This window comes from Odocoileus virginianus, chromosome 4, assembly GCF_023699985.2.
Source record: "Odocoileus virginianus isolate 20LAN1187 ecotype Illinois chromosome 4, Ovbor_1.2, whole genome shotgun sequence".
NCBI classification, from domain to species: Eukaryota; Metazoa; Chordata; class Mammalia; order Artiodactyla; family Cervidae; genus Odocoileus; species Odocoileus virginianus.
This window is the reverse complement of record NC_069677.1, coordinates 30675070-30691190: the sequence shown is the minus strand read 5'-3', so window position 1 is coordinate 30691190 and position 16121 is coordinate 30675070. Positions and strand designations below refer to the sequence as shown.

General features: G+C 38.2%; 1 long non-coding RNA gene across 1 annotated transcript in view; it reads left to right on the top strand.

Annotated features, from left to right (window-relative positions):
* Nucleotides 1-13236, top strand: part of LOC110142972 (uncharacterized) — a 484405-nt gene extending 471169 nt beyond the window's left edge. The window contains exons 5-6 of the long non-coding RNA XR_011487293.1: nucleotides 1185-1317; nucleotides 13188-13236. This is a non-coding gene — a long non-coding RNA (uncharacterized lncRNA). The remainder of the gene's footprint in view (nucleotides 1-1184; nucleotides 1318-13187) is intronic.
* The last annotated feature ends 2885 nt before the right edge of the window (nucleotides 13237-16121 follow it).

Genomic DNA, 16121 nt, shown 5'->3' with positions numbered 1-16121 from the left:
TTATTGCATAAAAGTATTTTTAGGTTTCCATGATTTTCTTCAAAATTCTCTACTTTTGGAAAAAGGATGTGCCCAATTTAATATTTATAGTAAAAAATATTATCTTTTCCTCTTATGGTTTTTCATTTGAATACCCACTCAGAAATAACTTTTCTTCCTAAATAATCATATGTGTTTTCTTTAGTGTATTTATATTTAGTATATGTGCTACAGAGAAAGTATTATGGTAAATGGCAATTCTTGGTTGCTGTTATTGTTTGCTTGCTAAGTCATGTCCACTCTTTTACAACCCTATGTACTGTAGTCTGCCAGGCTCCTGTGTCCATGGAATTCTCCAGGCAAGGGTACTGGAGTGGGTTGCTGTTCTCCTCTCTAGGGGATCTTCCCAATACAGGAATCAAACCCATGGCTCCTGTAGCATCTGCTGCATTGCAGGCGGATTCTTTACTGCTGAGCCACCAGGGAATAGTAATGTTATTTCTCCATAAACCATTAGACATGACTTATGGAAAAGCTTTCAAGCTCTCATTATATTGAAAGAAAGACTTTGAGCATCTGTGGCATTTAAAGAATGTCATTTAAGCATTCAGTTTTGCACATAGGAAAACAAGAAAACATGAGATGATTGTATTTCCCTTGTATTGCTTCTCAGTAAAATCCTTCCTGCATATCTTTATGCAAATATCTTATTACTCAAGGCAGAATGTGTTGGAAAAAATGAATTTTTTGCAACTTAATTTATTCTTTACAATGCAGGGTGGAAAGTGGGTTCATTGCTCTAATACAACACTTGGCAATAGAACTGCAGTGATGGATATGTTGTATATCTTCACTGTTCAATACAGTAGCCACTGGCTACCTGTGGCTACTGAACATGTGAAACACAAATAATGCAACTGAGGAACTGAATAGTTAATTTTATGTGATTTAAATTCAAAATTTATATCAGTTAGCCACATCTGGCCATTGGCTATCTTGAATAATACAATTTTAATAATTTTTCCATTATTTGAGCCCCTATAATGGCTTGTGAAACATTGTAGATGTTTACCTAGTTACTCATGTTCACTTCATTTAAGAATAAATATTAGATAATGAAGAATTTATAACCATGGAATATAATAAGATGAAAGATAACCAAAAGTACTTTTGCATTGAGAGATATTTTTCACAATTTCTTTCAGGGAAAAGAATTGAAAATTTCAACAAGGCAAAAGTTATGAAAGTGTCTTCATGGAACCTTTGGGTATGATGGATTAGCAAAGATAATTTGAGTTCTAATATCTGGCTTGGACCCTACCTACCTATCAACCTGGAGTAAGTCATTTTGATGGCCTTAGGTACTTGATATGCAGTGTCACCTGTAGGATCCTTGCTCCTTTCCTCTGGGTCTTGGTTCATGCAAGATTTTGTCTGTGTCCTCCAATACTGGAGTCTTGGTTTCCCCCAGTCCTGTGGAATTTTTACAATCATATCCCGCTGGCCTTCAAGACCAGATTCCCTGGAGATTCCCAGTCCCTTTGTCAGTTCCTCTGGTTGGGAAGCCTGGCATAGGGTTCAGAACTGTCATGACAGTGGGAGAACTTCTTTGATATATTGTTTTCCAGTTTATGGGTTACCCAGCCAGTGGGTATCAGATTTGATTTTATCGTGATTGCACCCCTCCTATCCTCTTCCTGTCGCTTCTTTGTCTTTGGACATGGGCTATCTTTTTTTGGTAGGTTCCAGTGTCCTCCTGTCAATGATTGTTCAATAGCTATTTGCAGTTTTGGTGCTCTTGCAGGAGGAGATGAGCACATGTCCTTTTACTCCACCATCTTGAACCGGAAGTCTAGTTGCTTGATATTCATGTTAAGGGGGTTAGAGTAAGTTATTTTCTTTGTTCCTACTGCAGATAAATTATGTGAATATTTTCTGTCCTATATTCAGAATTAAGTGCTACATTTTTCCTTCATATTTCGACGATATGTATAAGGACCCAGGGCCAGATATATAGGTATTTATTGAATTTTATTGAATGAATGGATGCACTTAGTTTCCTCCCCGGGTCAGCAGCAACTTTCACTGCCCATTCTTATAGTTTGATATTTTTCATACTCAGGCATGACCAAAGTTTTTAACCATGGGTGGTTTTGATGCAGGAGAAATCTTTTGTTACAGAGTGGTGGAGGATCACTGGGCACAGCCCTATGCTCTCAAGTTGCTAATAAGTCTACTTCCAGAGATGGCCAAGGAAGTGTGAGATTCCAGAACTTGGCTGACCTTCTTAACAGAAACCACTTGGGATGCTCCCAAAGGCCTGGATCAGGTGCACTGAGGTGATGATGGGAGGATAGGAGGAGGGCCAGAGTGTAACTGGGACATGCATCACATATGACTTTTCTGAAAAGGAGTTTCCATACCTCAGTAACAATAACTACCTTGATCACTCAAGTCAAGAATAATTAAATTTTTCTTCTTTTATATTCTGACACTTATTATATATTTTGCTTGTAAGGTATTTAATGTCACCCTCTTTGGCATACAGCTAATTTTTAATGTGTTATGTCTTTTTAATCTAATGAGACTGTTAGCTTCAGCAAGGACATACCCACAACCTTTATTCCTGGCATACAGTTCTCTGTATCTCACAAATCCCAATCTAGTGTAATTTACCCTCCCCAAACCCCTGCCTTCTTCAAGATCAAAAAATCAGAAAATATTGTCTAAACAGGAAAGCATTGTACAGACCTCCATAGTTTTATTATGGTAATTGACGTGTGGGTGATAATTGCTCATATTCCTGCTATACAATCTCCTTCAGGAACTCAGCAGCTGGTTAATATTTTCTAGACTAACTATAGATGCCGTGAAATCTCAGAATTTCTAGGACTTCGATCCTACAGGAATATGTAAGGAAAATTCATTATACTTTTCACTGAGAAGAGATAATATTAAAAATTAATGGCCATTTCAGTCCTCTGGGATGCAATATAATTCAAGGGAGAGGAGGAGGTCTGTCACTATCTTTTTCAAGGGCGATTCACAACAACACTTGGAGTGATAAATTCCTGAAGCTTGATATTTTTCTCCCTATTGTAGAATATGAGTGTTGACAATGGCTTCTTTTAAAAGTAGCAATATTTCATTTTAAATTAGTCCATCTGTTTGAGGAAAAAAAAAAGAGCAGTGTATAGTAAGAGCTACATAGCTGTTTCTATCCTTTCCTCTCATGAATTTCACAACTAAAACTGCATCTTAAGGAAATAGCTCAATAGAGACAACATCTAAGGGAATGAATACCTTATTTGTACTTATCTATAATAAAAAGAACTCAGAAGCATTAGGGAAATGCCTAAAAAAATTATAAGGCCTAAAAAAAACTAGCAATAACACACATTAGAAAGATGTTAACATTTAGCATTTTAGAGCCTAAACCTATACATAGAAAAATATTTTTGCTATAATCACAAGAAAAAAAAAGCAGAATGCAGTATTTGTACTGTAAGTGCACGAGATGTCTATATATGTATGGACAGTAATGTTTCCCAAATAGAAAGAGTGACTCATTCCATAGAAGGTTTATATTATCTAAAGAACACAAGCTTGGGATTAGAGGAAGATTTGAATTTCAACTCTTGCCACAAGCGTGTGACACTGGCAAATTATGGAAACTCTGAATATATATTTCCTTATTAGCTAAGTTATTTTTTTTGGTAAAAAATCCTTAAGCAAATCCACTTAAAGAATCAGTAGAAACCCACTACCATTATTTCCCTTTCCCTATACTAAATACTTGAAACTTTCTTGAAATAATAAATTTTACTCAAATTGATTTTTATAGAAATTTCAATATCCTTGTTCTGGACCCAAATGAGAATTTTTAGCAGGCTGTTAGAAATTAATGTGGTAACTCTTACACATTTGGTCAATATTCTTTATTTTTGAATGAATTTCAGAAGGATATTAATATCCTGGATTGGAGGTCAGTTTCTATATGTAATTGAAAATATAAAGCTAAGGATGACATATTAATTATAATCATTAATTTTATGTGTCAACTTGACTGGTCACAGGGTGCCCAGATGAAATAGTGTTTCTGGGTGTTAACTGTGAGGGTGTATCTAGAGGAGGTTAGCATTTGAATCAGTGGACTCAGGCAAGCGGATTTCCTTCCTCAATGTGGGTAGCCATCATCCAAAGCATTAAAGACATGAATTGAGCAAAAGATGGAGGAAGGAAGAACCATCTCTCTTAATTCTTTTTACCTGTCTCACTGCTTAAGCTGGGATATCCGTTCTCCTGTCCTCTCCTCTCCTGTCCTCTCATCTTTTCTGAAACCTTGGACTAGAATTTACACCATAGGCTATCCTGATTTTCAGGCATTTAGACTTAGATTGAATGACACCATAGCTTTCTTGCGTCTCTAGTTTGCAAATAACAAATTATGGGGCTTCCCAGCCTCCATAATTGTATATACCAATTTTGCGTAATCAAGCAACCAATCAATTTATATGTAGATATCTCCTACAGTGTCTGTTGTTCTGGAGAATATTAACAAATACAAATTTTGGTATGAAGAGTGAGGAATTATCTCTTAAATCTAATTAGATTTAAGATTCTGATAATTTTATTTTTAGTAGTATAGAGAGCACTGATGGTCCACAGTGTAAATTGTTAATAGAGATATGCAAAATATCTGCATTGGGTATTCCTAATCAATCACTTATAAGAAGCAAGGAACTAGGTGTCACTTTATATGATACTTTTGAACGTTTTTGGAAATTTAATGAATATAATGACATTGGCTTCTAATATAGCTGACAAAGTGACAAAAGAAAAAGATGAACTCAGGGATTCAAATTCCTAGCTCAAGCACCACACAAATAACCTAAGAACTTCTGTGTATGTCTTGAAGGACCCTTATCTCCTATAGTACAGAGCTGAAATTTGCTGAAAATCAAATGTAGAGCCTCATCCTGCAACAACTGAATTATAATGTAAGTTGAACTCGCAGATTCACAGGGTGTCTCCTAATGAAGTGAGGGCATTTATTGGGGAATAATGGGATTATTAGTTGGGATGGGGACATGTGTGAAGACTCTAATGAAGCTGGGGACATGGGACCACTAAATTCTGGTGAATCTTTACCAGAGTCTGCTCAGGACCCACTCCCATCACCCCTCTTTACTTCTAGATTTTAACTAGGCTCAAGTCCTGGTAAGTCCCTAAATATGAGGTATAATGTATGACCAGTAAAAGATGCATTATACTCCAAAAGAACTACTTGAGTTTTCCAACTTATATAGACAGAGATATAAGGAACATGTATGGGAATGGATGCAAGGATGTGGGATAATGGTAGAAAGAATATAAAGTTGAATCAGGCTGAATTTACTCATATGGGATCACTAGGTAAAGATCCTACTTTTGATGCCATAGCTTGGGGAGTTTGTTGCTATTTAGTTGCTAAGACATGTCCAACTCTTTTGTGATCCCATGGACTGTAGTCTGACAGGCTCTTCTGTCCATGGAATTTCCCAGGGAAGAATACTGGAGTGAGTTGCCATTTCCTTTTCCAGGAGATGCTCCTGGCTCAGGGATTGAACCTGTGTCTCCTGCATTGGCAGGCAGATTCTATACCACTGAGCCACCAGTGAAGCTCCATGGGGGTTAGAAGGGTTTTGAAAATTTCTTTGGTTGGTTGACTGAAATATGGACCAAAAGATGACCCACTATGAGTGAATTGAAAATGCCTGGGTTTAATGAATGTAGGGGAGGAGATTCAAAGGCTTAAGGAGATTGGAATGTTAGGATGAATTTGTCATTTAAGACCTATTTGTCTATTATGGAAGGGTCCAGAAGACACACCTTTCACCAGTACTGTGAGAAATAAATTTGTGAAGGGAGTCCCAGAATCCTTAAAAAGCTTTGTGATCACACTTCTCTGTAGGCCAGACCTCACAGGGAGAACTGCAATTACTGAATTGGGAAACCTAAATGCAACAGGAATAACTGGGTCTCAGTGTGGGAGGGGCCAAGTGGTGGCACCAACTGCCAAAGGTAGGTGGGCCTTATTGCCATAATGGACAATGGAGTCAAGACAGCAGTGACAATAGTCTGACTCACTCAGTCCTATAGTGTTGGTAAAATAATCATAGTGTTCCTAGGTATGAAATATTGATAGGGAGCCTACTAAATTCTTACTTGATCTGTAGAATCAGCAAAGTTTTAGGTCAAGTAATCAAGTGTAACCTGAATTATAAAACCAGAGAGTTACAGACCCTCAATCAGTTGACAGACTTGAGTTAGTTTACAGGCCCAGAATCCTTTGAATGAAGAGGAAGGTGGATTCCTTTGAGGTAAGACCCTTGGTACACTACTGAAGTTATGCAACTAATCTTTTCCCCAGTCTTTCCTATGACTTTTCTTTTTTTAACCAGGGTAACTCTATGTTGGGGAAAAAGAAATAATTGGAACTTTTAGGGGCTATTAGACACTGCTTTAAGCTGACACTAATTCCAGGAAATTCAAACCATCACTGTGCCCCACCAGTTTTCAAAGGAGTTTATAGAGATCAGATGAGCAATGGAGTTTTAGCTCAAGTCCACCTTACAGCAGACCCACTGGGTCCCAGAACCCATCTTGTGGTTATTTCCCAAGTTGCAGGATGCATAATTTTAATAGACATACTGAATAGCTGACAAGATCTCCACATTGGTCCCCTGACTTATGGAATAAGGGCTATTATTGTGGGAAGGGCCAAGTGAAAGTCTTGAGAACTTCCCCTATCTAGCAAAATAGTAAATCAAAAGCAATACTGCATTCCTGGAGAGATTGCAGAGATCAGTGCCACCATCAAGGACTTGAAGGATTCAGTGATGGTGATTCCCACCACATCTCCATTCAGCTCTCCCATTTGACCTGGGCAGAAAGCAGATGGAGTTTGGAGAATGACAGTGGGTTATCTGTGACTCCAAATTGTGACTGCTGTACCAGATATGGTTTTGTAGCTTGAGCAAATTAACACATTCCCTGGTACCTGATATGCTGCTACTGAACTGGAGAATGCCTTTTTCTCCACCTTAGTGTGCTTCCACCTGGCAAGGCAAGCAATACACCTTCACTCACTGCTCTATCTCAGGGGTGTATCAGCTCTTCAGACCAGTGTCATAATTTAGTTTGTAGGAATCTTGATTTCTTTCCCTTCCCCAAGATACCACACTAGTCAATCACACTGATGACATTATGCTGTTGGATCTAGAGAGCAAGAGGTAGCAACCAATCTGAACTCATTGGTATTTGTATGTCAACTTGAGTTTATATGTAAACTCAAGATATTTGTATGTCAGAAGGCAGGAAATAAATCTCAGTACAATTCATGGATCTTCTGTCTACTTCAGTGAAATTTATAAGGCTCCATTGATGTGGGGCATGTAGAGGTATCTTTTCTAAGGTAAAGGATACGCTGTTATGTCTGACCCCTCCTACAACCCACAAAGAGGCAAAGTACCTATTAGGCCTCTTTGAATTTTGGAGACAACATATTCCTTATTTGGTTGTGCTACTCAAGCCCATTTACCAGGTGACCCAAAAACCTAGTCGTTTTACACAGAATCCAGAACAAGAGAAGAGTCTGCAACAGGTCCAAGTTGCTTCACCACTTATGGCATATGATCCAGAAAATCTAATGGTTCTTAAATTATCAGTGTTAGACAGGGATGGGGTTTTCCTTTCAAGGTATGAAGATAGAGATGTATTATTATAACTCATATACATTTATCCCGCAATGGGAAATCTAGTTATGTGAAATTTGGCAAGTTAGGAAGAACAAGGGTGAGATAATCCAGAATTAATACAGAAAGAGAATACTAGTATGGCTAACTTGGATTATGTGAAACACTGACAAGAAACACAGACTGATAATTTTCTGAAATTCCTGCAAGTAATAGTGAAAAGCAGTGGCAAATAAGATATATACTACAGAGTACTAAAAAACCAAAACAAAATAAAACTAAACTAGAGTAGTATTTAAGCAAGAGATACTCAAACAAAATACTGAAAAGAATTTAGCCTGATTAATAATTATGCTGTAGATTTACAGAAGCTAAAATGTTACCCTAAAAATAATTAATTACAGTCACAGTATTTCTTGTGTTTTAGAATTCTTCTTGAATTTCCTTAATGTATGGTGCTTATTCTCCAAATGGGTTTGTGAGACCAATATAAGATTTTAAAATGTGTGCAAATTAAAATTTGGCATCTTCATGTAATTTCCAATCAGTGATTAGATCAGTCACAGCATTATATTTTCCTCTAGATGATAGATATGAAAGCCTTTTAGAGATCAAGTCATGATGGAGAAGTCTCACATACCTAAAGGTGAATTATAACACAGGTCTTTAGGATTTTGGAGCAAGGTCCTGCCATTATCTGCAGATAATGACTCTTCTTTGAGAAGCAGCTCTTGGTCTGCTGCTGGATGTTCAGTTCCTTTCAGTCACTCAGTCGTGTCTGACTCTTTGCGACCCCATGAACTGCAGCATGCCAGGCCTCCCTGTCCATCACCAACTCCTGGAGTTTACTCAAAATCATGTCCATTGAGTCAGTGATGCCATCCAGCCATCTCATCCTCTGTCGTCCCCTTCTCCTCCTGCCCCCAATCCCTCCCAGCATCAGGGTCTTTTCCAATGAGTCAACTCTTTGCATCAGGTGGCCAGAGTATTGGGAGTTTCAGCTTCAACATCACTCCTTCCAATGAACACCCAGGACTGATCTCCTCTAGGGTGGACTGGTTGGATCTCCTTGCAGTCCAAGGGACTCTCAAGAGTCTTCTCCAACACCATAGTTCAAAAGCATCAATTTTTCAGCTCTCAGCTTTCTTCACAGTCCAACTCTTTGCTGGATGTTATCAGAGACTAAATACTTAAGCATGGACCACCAAATTACTACAGAACCTAAGCTGTCCTTCATGTACTGGGTGTTATTTGACCCACCAAGCCACAAAGTTGGGAATGCATGGCAATGTCTATCATCAAATGGAAATAGTATATATGTGAGTGGGCCCAAGCAGGCCCTGAAGGCACAAGAAAGTAGTTACATGAAGAAGTGGCCCAAATGACCATGGTCCCCAGTCCTGTTACACTGCCTTCTCTTGCCTGACCTGCACTTGTGGTTTCATGTGGAGTTCTCTAAGACCAGCTGACAGAGGAAAAGAAGATGTAGGCCTGGTTTACAGACGATTCTGCACAATATGCAGGTATCACCTGAAAATGAACAGCTGTACAATAGTTCCTCACTGGAACATCCCTGAAGGACAATGGTTAAGGGAAACCTTTCAGTGGTAGATCCTTCTAGAACTTAGAGAGTGCACTGTGTTGTTTACTTTGCTTGGAAAGAGAAATAGTTTGACTTGTGGTTATATACTGCTTCATGGCCTGTGGCCAGTGATTTGGCTGGATAGTCAGGGACTTGGAAGGACGATTATTAGAATATTAGTGACAAAAATTTTGGGAAAGATATGTGGATAGATCTCTCTGAATGGACAACAAACGTGAAAATGTTTGTGTTCCAAGTGAATGCTCATCAAAGGGTAATATCAGCAGAGAACTTTAAATCAGGTGGATAGGATGACTTGTTTTGTTAATACCAGTCTGTCTTTCCTCAGCCACTCTTGTCATCATCCAGTGGGCTTAGGAACAAAGTGGACATGGTGGCAGGGGTGGAGGCTATGCATGGACTCGGCGACATGGACTTGTACTCACTAAGGTTGAGCTGGCTACTGGCAAGGCTGAGTACCCAGTTCCCCAGTAGCAGAGAGACCAATACTGATCTTCTGATATTGCACTGTTCCCAGGGTGATCAGCTGGCTGCCTAGTGGAAGGCTGACTACACTAGAAAGATTTCATTATAAAAGAGGCATTATTTTGTTCTTACTGGAATAGAAACTTATTCTGGTTGCAGAGCTGTCTTCCCTGCACACAATGTTTCTCTGCCAAAAGTACCATTCACAGATTTATAAAATGCCTTCTATTTTGAAGAACAGAATAGAATAGAATTCCACACAGCATTGGTTCTGATCAAGAAACTCACTTCACAGACAGTGAAGTGTAGCAATGGGCCCACGCTCATGGATTCACTGGTCTTCCTGCATTCCTCACCACATGAAGAAGCTGGCCTAAAAGAGCGGCAGAATGGTCTTTTGAAGACTAAGTTACAGTATCAGCTAAGTTGTAATACTTTGCAGGGCTGGGGCAAGATTTTCTAGAAGACTGTTTTTGTTCTGAATCAATGTTCAATATATGGGGCTATTTCTCTGAGGGCCAAGATTCAGGTATATTCGAATCAAAGGTTGGAAGTGGGAGTGACACCACTCAGTATTACTCCTGCTGACCCACCAACAAGCTCCTATTCAAACAGCTTTATGCTCTGCTGGTTTAGAGGTCTTAGTTCCAGATGAAGAAATCCTCCCACCAGGAGACACAATAATGATTCACTTGAACTGGAGTTTAGAATATCACTTGACCACCTTAGGCTCTTTGTACGTCTGAATCAGCAGGCAAAATAACATGCCTTGATTTAATGTAAAGGAAGGTATTCAAAGAAAGGAGGCAAAGACAAGTAAATTTAAAGGCAAGGAAGGGAGTTAACATGTGGCCCTGGTGATTGATCCCAACTACTAAGGGGAAATTAGGTTATTACTCTACCATGAAGGTTACAAAGTGTGTGAATGAAATACAGAGGATGCCTTAGGTCATCTCTTAGTATTACCATTCTTTGTAATTAAGGTCAGTGGAAGCCGCAACACCTCAATCTAAGCAGGACTACAATGGCCCAGACCCTTAGGAATGAAAGTTTGAGTCACATCACCAAATAAAGAATGATGCCCAACTGAGATACTTGATGGAGGTAAAGGGAATTCAGTATGAGTACTGGAAGAAGGTACATATAAATACCAGCTATGACTACACGAACAGATACAGAAATGACTAGAATTGTCATGAGTAATTCCTTATTTTGCCATGAATACATTTGTGCATGTGGTATGTGTGTAGAAATACTTTTTTTTTATTCCCTTATCATGTAACATAAGATGCATTGGCTTTGTGTCATAGCATTTAAGTATTGTTAATTTTACGTTATAGCATTTAGGTTATGAGATATCAAGGAGAACAGTAAATGTCAGTCAACAAATTTACCCCCTCTTCAGGGCAAGGAATTATTGGACTTTTAGTTTTATGAAGGATAGTTATATCAAGTTAGGCATATATTTGACCTTGTTATTGTCTTTATTGGAGATTAAGTATGTTTTTAAAAGATATGTATGGGTGCCAGGTTGACCAGGGGTGAAACTGTGATGACTAATTTTGTCAACGTGATTGGCTGTGGAGTGCCCAAATTAAACATTATTTCTGGGTGTGTCTGAAAAAGTGTGGATGAGCATAATTTAATCTATTGGTTCTTTTTCCCTGGAGAAGCCTAACATATAACTGATCTTGACTATGAACTATTGCAATTTGCATTTGTTTTTCCCATATTGTTGACCTTAAGTTCTGGAACACTTAGTATATGTACTTTTCATTAACCTTCTCGGAGTCCCTCCCCATGCATTTCAGGATGAAATGACTCCCAAACAAAAGGCAATTTCAGGACACCTAGAAACTCACTACATAGTATAGATGACTGCTTAAAAGAAATTTCTCTTATAAATGAAAAATGAGGGTGATGCTGGACAAAGTGACTTATGCCACTTAGCCATAGAGGCCAGAGAGGACAGAAGAGATCAAACAAGAGGATTAAAATTTTTCTTTTGTCAAGTCAGTTTATGCCTCGTACCCGTGCTTAATTACAAAAGGAAATTAGAAACAAGTACATGTATATTACTGCATGTATTAATGTAGAATTTAATTGGTTTAGAGTAAATTAATGGCTGCTTGCAATATTTCTGGCAATTTGTTATAAGCTGTGTAGTTTTAAATTGGTTTCTTGAAAATGCTGGATAAAACATTTTAATTCACACATTGCTTTAGGAATTGATTTGGGGATAATAAAATATAATGAAATGTGTTACCTCAGATGGATGTAAGTTCTATTTGCTCTGCCTTTTTAATTTTTTTTAACTTTAATGCAAATAATGAGTATGCTGCTAGGATATTTAGAAGAGCTGTAACTGTTTGAAAGTTATCTCTCTCTGTCTGTCTCTCTCTCTCTCCATTGGACAAGCTATAGCTATTTTAAAATTCTATTTTCTCGAAGCAGTCGAGAACAAGGAAAATCCTCTAGGGATTTTCTGTTTATCCAAGAAAAATTATATGTGAAATTGAAAAGCAAGGAGGTGTAAAAATCTGGTAACTCAGCAAAGAAATTATTATATAAGTCTAGAAATCAGGACACTTGCATTTGGGCCACTAAGGAGAAATTCCATGAATTGTCAGCTGGTTTGTGATAGCAACAGGTTTACATACGACCAACTGTGAAACTGAGATGATGTGAGTTGCTTTTACCTAGTATGAAAATTAACTGTGAGTATATCTTGGAAAAAATGATAGCTATTCTTCTAAGATGGTCAAGAAAAATAAAATAGAGGTGCTTATTAGTAAAGCAATAAATTTTCTCAAACCTTTATTTTCCCTTTCTATCATTATCCTACATTTTATGTATTCCTTTCTGAGGTATTTAATTTTCTCATGCCAATTATTTTCTCATACCTTCATCCAGGAAGCCTGTTCTAAGAAAAGCTTTACCCAATTCTACCTCCCTTCTGCTTGCTCTAACTGAAGTTTGCACTTCTGTTATGAAATTAATCACATTACATATCACATATTTTCACATATGAATTTAACTCTGCCATTAGATATGAGCTCACAAACTAAGATCATTTTTTAATTGGTAATTCATTTTGTCAAGTGGATATAGATTTCATTTTGGGGACTTGGGGTATTAGTAAGTAAGAAGACAAGGTCCTCTTTTCTTATTTTGATTTTAATCAGAGGAGTCACTGTGTCACGTTTAAAGTCACATCATAAAAGCATCTTCCTCTTCTGCTACTTCTAAATCTATCTGTGGACTCTTGATTATAGGTTTCCAATCTCACTTTCCAGCAGTTTCAGCCCTGATTATTAGCTGGACACTTGGAGACCCTTAGAGAGTGAGAGTGGAATGTGTCTTCCTTTAATTTTTTATTTGTATTTGTTTCTCTTTTTTTGCAGAGTTTTCTCCAGTGCTATTAGGCTTCTTCACTGCCACACTTTTACAGAGACAGGAAAGGTAATATTTATTTTATTTCAATAAAAAATGAAGTTCAGAGACTCTGAGTTGCTTGCATTCATTGACTAAAAATCCCAGAATTTTGATTCCTACTCTTTATTCCCCAAATTCAGTATTTTTTCATTCTATGAAAACCTTGCACAGGATGTCATCATCTTAGAATATTTTCTCGGTAAACTTAGAGGTACACAGTATTAGATACTATGGAATGAGCTGGTTCAGTAACTCTGTGTTATGCTGATCCTATTGCCTTTAACTGGACATGGAACAACAGACTGGTTTCCAATAGGAAAAGGAGTACATCAAGGCTGTATATTGTCACCCTGCTTATTTAACTTGTATGCAGAGTACATCATGAAAAATGCTGGGCTGGATGAAGCACAAGCTGGAATCAAGATTGCTGGGAGAAATATCAATAACCTCAGATATGCAGATGACACCACCCTTATGGCAGAAAGTGAAGAGGAACTAAAAAGCCTCTTGATGAAAGTTAAAGAGGAGAGTGAAGAAGTTTGCTTAAAGCTCAACATTCAGAAAAACTATGATCATGACATCCAGTCCCATCACTTCATGGCAAATAGATGGGAAAACAGCAGAAACAGGGGCTGACTTTATTTTTGAGGGGCTCCAAAATCACTGCAGATGGTGATTGCAGCCATGAAATTAAAAGACACTTACTCTTTGGAAGGAAAGTTATGATCAAACTAGACAGCATATTAAAAAGCAGAGACATTACTTTGCCAACAAAGGTCCGTCTAGTCAAGGCTATGGTTTTTCCAGGAGTCATGTATGGATGTGAGAGTTGGACTATAAAGAAAGAAAGTTGAGTGCTGAAGAATTGATGCTTTTGAACTGTGGTGTTGGAGAAGACTCTTGAGAGTCCCTTGGACTGCAAGGAGATCCAACCAGTCCATCCTAAAGGAGATCAGTCCTGGTTGTTCATTGGAAGGGCTGATGCTGAAGCTGAAACTCCAATACTTTGACCACCTGATGTGAAGAACTGACTCATTTGAAAAGACCCTGATGCTGGGAAAGATTGAGGGCGGGAGGAGAAGGGGATGACAGAGGATGAAATGGTTGGATGGCATCACTGAATCAATGGCCATGAGTTTGGGTAAACTCTGGGAGCTGTTGATGGACGGGAGGCCTGGCATGCTGCAGTTCATGGGGTTGCAAAGAGTCGGACACGACTGAGCAACTGAACTGAACTGAACTGATTGCACTTAAAATCCAAGAGATGTTCATATTCATCAACAGACTAAGGTCTGTTTATCTAAAGTTTGAATAGTTTTTAAATTTGATTTGTCAGTGCAACTGATCTTCTTAGGTATTTTTGGCACATCAATGTAGTGATTAAAATAATAGCAATCTATAGGAGTGCAGATTAAGTATATGTCCATTTTAAATTTTGCTGTAAGTCACAGAGCCATTTTGGTATGTTTAATACCAGATCAGTTTATATGATGAGATTTAAACTGGATAATCTGTGGCATTTGCCTTCAGAGACACATGTCATCAATGACTAGCTTGATGTTTCAAGACCCATTCTTAGAAGGCTGTTAAAAACTCCTATACTTTCATTACCCATATAATTTAGGTATTATCATGCTAAAAGACAAATTTAACTCAATCTTAGAAAATGAAGATCATTAAGAGATTAATATACATGATACAACCAAACATCTTTCACTTGTATGTAGAAAAACCTCACAGTATCTAGAAGAGACAGATAAACCAAAAGATATCAGTCACAACAAAGACAGGACCTAAACCCAATATGGGAGTCTCTACTTTCTATTTTACTGAAATCAAGATCTTCTAGAAAGTGAACATAGTTTCATCCATCTCATTAGAACTGATTCAAATGAATTCTTTTTAATGGCTGAGTAATATTCCATGGTGTATATGTACCACAGCTTCCTCATCCATTCGTCTGCTGATGGGCATCTAGGTTGCTTCCATGTCCTGGCTATGATAAACAGTGCTGCGATGAACATTGGGGTGCACGTGTCTCTTTCAGATCTGGTTTCCTTGGTGTGTATGCCCAGAAGTGGGATCGCTGGGTTATATGGCAGTTCTATTTCCAGCTTTTTAAGAAATCTCCACACTGTTTTCCATAGCGGCTGTACTAGTTTGCATTCCCACCAACAGTGTAAGAGGGTTCCCTTTTCTCCACATCCTCTCCAGCATTTATTGCTTGTAGACTTTTGGATAGCAGCCATCCTGACTGGCGTGTAATGGTACTGGAGCCCATTATACAGAGCGAAGTAAGCCAGAAAGATAAAGACCATTACGGTATACTAACACATATATATGGAATTTAGAAAGCTGGTAACGATAACCCTATACGCAAAACAGAAAAAGAGACACAGATGTATAGAATAGACTTTTGGACTCTGTGGGAGAAGGCGAGGGTGGGATGTTTCAAGAGAACAGCATTGAAACATGTATATTATCTAGGATGAAACAGATCACCAGCCCAGGTTGGATGCATGAGACAAGTGCTCAGACCTGGTGCACTGGGAAGACCCAGAGGGATCGGGTGGAGAGGGAGATTGGAGGGGGGATCGGGATGGGGAACACATGTAAATCCATGGCTGATTCATGTCAATGTATGACAGAACCCACTACAATATTGTGGAGTGATTAGCCTCCAACTAATAAAAAAATAAAAAGAAAGTGAACATAGTACTTCTTCCTCTGCTCCAATCAGAAGTTGGAGGTTGATTTTTCAGATGTGGATGCTAACCTTGTCTACCTTAACTGACCTTCTGACCTTACGTATTTACCTTATTACCTGTCTACCTTAATACCTTGCATATTTAAGGCCTTCCAACCTGAGCAATCCATGGTAAGAAAAGTTCTACATGTATCTG